General features: G+C 57.6%; 1 protein-coding gene across 1 annotated transcript in view; it reads right to left on the minus strand.

Annotated features, from left to right (window-relative positions):
- Positions 1–3989: 3989 nt before the first annotated feature.
- The window catches only part of LOC113211895 (ubiquitin carboxyl-terminal hydrolase puf), a 129283-nt gene continuing 127389 nt past the window's right edge, over positions 3990–5883 (minus strand). Inside the window, exon 46 of the transcript XR_008012325.1 lies at positions 3990–4225. The gene's annotated coding sequence lies outside the window, so the exon portion shown is untranslated. The remainder of the gene's footprint in view (positions 4226–5883) is intronic.

Raw genomic sequence — 5883 nt, forward strand, 5'->3', positions numbered from 1 at the left:
GCGACAGCATGCGAGTAAGGGCCACACACAGAAGAACATGGACTTGCATTTCAGACTGAAAATGGTCCTGGATGTACCATTTAAATTGTGAGGGGAAGAAATTAAAAAAATAACCTAACCGGAAACAGATTTCCGAATCGTGCATTGCCCCCCTTATCCCTTATCCTCAAAGACCACAAACAAGGCAGAGGTCAAGACAGTTCAGCAAGACGGAAATAGGAAAAATAGACTATTAGCTTTCACTGAGACCTATTTCCTCGACCTATTTCCTCCTCCAAAGTTTAAAAAGTATACAGTGTGCCTGGTTTGGGTGGACCCATCGACCAGGCTGCTGAGCGAGGACGGAGGCAGGCTGCCCTAAGGGGCCGTGCCGCACCCGAACCTCGGCCAGTGGCGGTAGCCAGCCGCCGCCGACCCCCCGCCTCGCCGTGCCGTGCCGTGTTTACCGAAGAGGTTTTAACCTTCGGACCGCGAGACCGCGTGAGAGGAAAGCCGCGCGCGTGGGGGGAACGCAAAATAAATACGACGAGTGACAGACCGGCGAGTAATTAAAGTATTGGGGGCAGCCAGGGGCAGCTCAGGTGCGATCAAAGAGGTCCACGGTGCAAAAGAACCCCCCTCTCCGACCCCAACAACCCGCCCACCCCCCTTCTCAGCGCCGTACGCTCTGCTTGGCAAACTATTTCCCCGGCAATGTCAACGCGGCGACGCTGGCGGAGCACACCGCAAGAGCAGAAATAAATTGGGCTTCCTTTGGAGCGCCGAGCTCCCGCGCCCGCCGCCCTGGGCCCGGTACACAGACGGGCGGGCGGGGGCGGGTGGGCGAAGTCGCCCCACTGCCTTCTCTGCGAGTTGTCACCCCGCGCAGCCTCAGCCTGATCCCGCCCGCGCAGCCGAACCAGCCAGCGCCCCCGGGCAGCGGACGGAATATCACGCATGGATCTCTCTCGTGAGCCATGAAATCACGGCGGAAACAACGACGGGGGGCGCGCGCTCGAGTGTGTGTGCGTGTGTGTGCGCGCGCGCGCGTCTAAGGCTTCCGCGCCGCCCGGAGGAGCCACACTGTAACCCGAGCCGCCCGGTGACGTGTCTCCAGCGTGCGTGTAATGGAGGGAAGGAGAGAGGAGGCCTGGAACGGCCCGGCCCGACCGCGCGCACCCGGAGGCCGGCGGAGCGGAAAAGAAAAGAAACAGTATTCATAACACACTAAGTAGGAAGGAAGCGGTGCATGTGAGGGGCCTAAGCGGCCGGATGGGAGCCCAACCGGGCGGCAGTAAGAGGCCGCGGGCCCGCCCCCGCCCGGCCCGAGAGTGACTCCCCGGCGCGCGCCGCGTCACCGGTCGGCCGACGTCGTATCCTCCTCCGGGTGGCGGGCGCGACGACTGCGCGGCTCCAAGGCCACCGGCGGCTGTACAAGAGACCGACTGAGCGGGGTGAGACCGGGGGATCCGCCCGCGAAACGGGCTTCGGGCTGGACCATACCAGCACCACCGCCACAACCACGACGGTTAGCAGGGTTTGATTACCACTCTGGGTGCGGCGCTGATATAGGAGGGAGATGAGAGAAGGGGGAACGAAGGGGATCTCGATAGATAAACGAATCTCCAGCTCCCACTTTAGGCCATACAGCGCCCCCCTCCCCCTTCGCTCGCGCGCGCCGCACGCGCACACACACCGCAGCCTTTCACAGCAGATCAGTAATGGCGGGAGCCGGTTAATCTGCATAGAAAGGGCGCGGTAATGGCGCTGAGCGACCCCTCCGGACCCCTCACCGCTGTCACGACGGAGGATGCGCGTCGCCGGCCTGTCTCGCGCAGGGTCACCCCCTTCATGACACCAAGCCCCCGCCCCCTCCCCAACAAAGAAAAAAGTTTTTAAAATCTATGGTATTTTGCTGGATTTAAAAAGGGACATGGAGAAAACGTGTAAAGGTCACTTCGAAGTGACTATAAACCAGACTAAACGGAGCCGGAATAACCACTGCATGTGTCTACTCGTGAGTAATTCTCTGCCAGCATAAATATTTGCTGAAATACGCTGAAATATTAAACAACCAAAATGACCATTTTCACCAGACTCGAATCTTGAAATTCAGAAAAAGTACGGCAGTTCTGATCGAGGGCGGCGCGGGAGGTTAGGTTTAGGCTGTGTCTGTTCATTCTGGCTAGCTCCTCCAAAAGTTGAGACTTTTCTACATCTTTCTCCCCGTTTGTTGTCTATTCGGCGAAATATCTCATTCGCAAAAGTGGCCAAATAACAAGAGTGTAATATAAACAAGGGAAAGGGAGCAGGGCATAACCTGCACCGCCACCAACACCAACAAAAATTCCGCAGTAGCTAGTCCGTGTTGATAAGCATGGCGCTGGTGTAAAAATATTAATACCGCGGCGAGCGGCGTAGCAGAGGCGGCGGGCCGACGGCTGGCGGCGACCCCTTGTCTGGAACGACCTGGATAAGCGCGGGGTAGAGCGAGCGGCCGGCGCGGGGCTCGGGCGGTCACAAAGTCAGGACTCTGCGTTAGAGGAGTAGTGCGAGCGGGCCGTCACACAGACAGGACCAGGACTCTGCATTTATTACGAGCGATATTTGTCATATTGGTCTAGCTGCAGGACAGGGGCGGACGCGCCAGAAGTGAGTGTCACATGCTGGAATACACAATTTCCTCGCGTACATCACTACACACTCTCCTGAGGACTGCTGCCATCTATCGGACGTCGCCCCTTATTATAGTAGTTTATTGAGCTGAAGCGCTTTGTACCAGGTGGCTGATTCACGCCGCGCACTTATGTAGGTATACTGTACCGCATGCACGGCACGAGTGCGGGTGGGCTTGCCTATCGCCCCTGTCCACGGAGCCTTACGAGCCGAGCGAGTAGGCAGCCCGCCTACTCGTGCATGCCGTACAGTATGCCTACAGAAGTGGGTGGCTTGAATCAGCCACCTGGTATCTGGTTTCCACTCTCCCCCCCCCTCCCCTCGCTCTCCAGCAGTGGTACAGTGTGGACGTGTGTTTTACTTGTGCTACTATCCTGATAATATATTCTATAGTTCTGAAGTTGAACCCTTGGTTAATTAGTCTTAAAACACTCCCTTTCCTGGCCGTAAATTACAACATCACAAGTAGTCTGACGGCCGGTGAAAACATTTTACATTGCGAGGGTCCTGGAATCTTTGTTTACAAAAGGAAGACGTCGATGTACGAAAAAAAGCCCTGGAAGCAAAAGGTGAGCCGTAGGTCTACTGCCCAAGGGTAAAAAAAAAGTAAGAGAGTGGGAGAGAGAGTGGAAGGAAGCACGGAGAGCATGGAGAGGTGGAAAAAAGGAGGGGAGAGAGCGCGGAAGTGGTTTGTGACACATCCCACCTGCTGGCCGGAAGTGCCGGCCGGCACGTGTCCCCTGCAGGGTCAGCTCGAGTGTCAGTCCCCGGCACGGCACGGCACGGCACGGCGAGGCGCGCCCAGATTGAGGTTAGGGTCAGCCCAACCTCGGCCGGCGTGGCGTGGCGCGTGCTGCAAGGTGCACGCGGGACACAGTGTGGAGTTGAAATGGATTTGAGATGATACCTTCGTGGGCTCCTTCGTTTGGTATCGGGGCACGCCACCAGGTGGTCCCAAGTTGTCCGAATGAAATTGCTTCGATAGACCATTCCGGTAAAGCGAAAAAAAGAAGAACAGACGAAAGAAGCAAAGGCGAGTATGAGAAATATACGGTGGTGCGTCGGTTCCACGGTCGTCTCAAACGGTTAAACGTGACTTGTCTGATGTCTAAATTCGTCTGAGAGTTAATGACAATAGTTCTCACTCTCAGGCGACGCAGAATATCTAGTTTACGATGGATTACGTTCAAGCGTACCCAAATCGCACCGTACATTTTTCATAGAACGCTTTGCTTCTTCCGTCTCTTCTTCTTTCTTTTCGGTTTACCGGAATGGTCTATCCGATAACTGACTGTTGTATCACTAAAAAGCTACACTCGTTACCTTTAGTGAAGTCTTCTCGCAATGCGTGGGTGGTCCCCCTCTTTTCTCAAAGCCGGTGGCCGCAGTATGGTCCCGACTGGAGAGCGGGGGCCGTCGGAACGTTAAGGTCTGGCTCGCAGAGGCGAATATAGCGACGAGTCGTCCTCATAAGCGTCGTCCAATATTTACCAACAACAGCAACGCGGCGAACCGCGCGGCAGAGCGGAGCGGCTCGCAAAGAGGATGCGGCCCAAAACACACCACTTACCTGAAACAAGAAAGGAAAAACAAACTCAGCATCCGAACATCTCTGCGCCCGTCTCTCTCGCTCCTTCTCCCGTTTCAAGGTAAACAACAAGACGGGAATGAATCCCGGATTAATTTCACCGCTACTGGGCGCAAAGGCGAGGGGCGGGTGGGGGCGGGTGGCTGTGGGAGGAAACGGAAAGGTTGGCTCGTTTGTCGTCGGTTTACGATAGGATGGCAAACCGTCCAAACGAGTCCGATTTCACTCGACCGGGTCAGGGCGCTGAAGAAGGAGGCAGGATTAAATGTACATAATCTAAAATAAAACGAACGTGCGGATTTAAGGGGGTCTTACCGGCGGAAAAGAATTTACTATATCAAAGTATAGTATGTGATAATATGATTAAGTCGAAGGCGGAAACAGGAAGGCGCGCGGGGGTTGGCGTGGCGCAGCGGCGGGGGGCGCCCGGAGGAGCGAGCACGCTCCATAGAGCGCTCGCTCCGGCTCCAGCCCGGGTGGCGGGAGGACGGCGGCGGAAACCGCCGTCAAAATATATGTGTGGCCGGAAGGGCGGCACGTCGCACGGGGAGGGGGTCAGAGATCAGCACAAATTGGCGGCCGGCTCAATTTATCGCCGGACATTGTGAGGGGGGGCTGCCGCCCTGCCGTGGCTCGTGTAGCGTCGGCCCTACACTGCATGGCGGCCGCCACCGGCACGCCCCCGACCTGTCCCACTGAAACGACAAACAAGTATGGCTATCGTGAGCGCGCGCGCGCACACACACACACACGTACGGACGTGCCCGCGCACCCACGGGCCGGGCCGCATGTGTGCTTTGCACGATATCCCGCCGTGCCAGCAACGCGGCCGCGAGTTATGTGACGAAAAAACGAGTGGCGCGCGATATGTTTGGAGCGCGCGCGCGCGGCGAGCCCACGAGCCCTGCTCTGCTCGCGCGCCCATCACTATTCACGGCGCGGACTCACCGGCAGCGCACTACATATTCGGTTACAAAACAAGGCCGTCCTCGCCCCCATCCCCCTCCCCTTTCTCCTTATAACGGCAGTCTTTTTTTCTGCCGGGCGGACTGCAGAAACACAATACAACATTAAAGTCGCGTCCTTTTTATGCGACAAAATCCCCGAGCGATAAAGTGGCGGCAAGGGGTGGGGGTGGAAAAGAGGGGGGGAGGGCGAATAACGACTAAAAACGCGCGCGGTGGGGAGTGGGTTGGGGGTAGGGGGAGCGGTCGGCCGCACGAGCGCCAGTGAGGCGTAAGTGATCTTCATGTTCCGCGGCGCGCCCGGAGGAAACGCTCCGCTGCCCGCAAGAATTAAGCCCCGGGCCAAAACACGGCGCGGCGGCGGGGGATACACCAGCACGGGGGCGGGGAAGGGGAGCGGGGAAGGGGCGGCAGTGGTGGGTCAAATCCCCAGAGTCATAAAGACGACGAGAGAAAGCAGATACAAGTGCGCGGCACGGATGGCGCGACGAGGGGAGGACAGGCGGGGGCGTTGGGGGTTGGGCCAGGCAGCGGGGTCGGGCGCCCGCTCTCATCATGCACCGATTTTCTGCATTGTTCCCCCAAGACATGCGGCGGGCGTTGTTGCACCACACAGGCTTCTCCCCCCTCTCTCCCTCTCGTTCTCTCTCTCTCTCTCTCTCTCTCTCTCTCTCT

Source organism: Frankliniella occidentalis, unplaced genomic scaffold (assembly GCF_000697945.3).
Source record: "Frankliniella occidentalis isolate FOCC.00 unplaced genomic scaffold, Focc_3.1 Scaffold10, whole genome shotgun sequence".
NCBI lineage: Eukaryota > Metazoa > Arthropoda > Insecta > Thysanoptera > Thripidae > Frankliniella > Frankliniella occidentalis.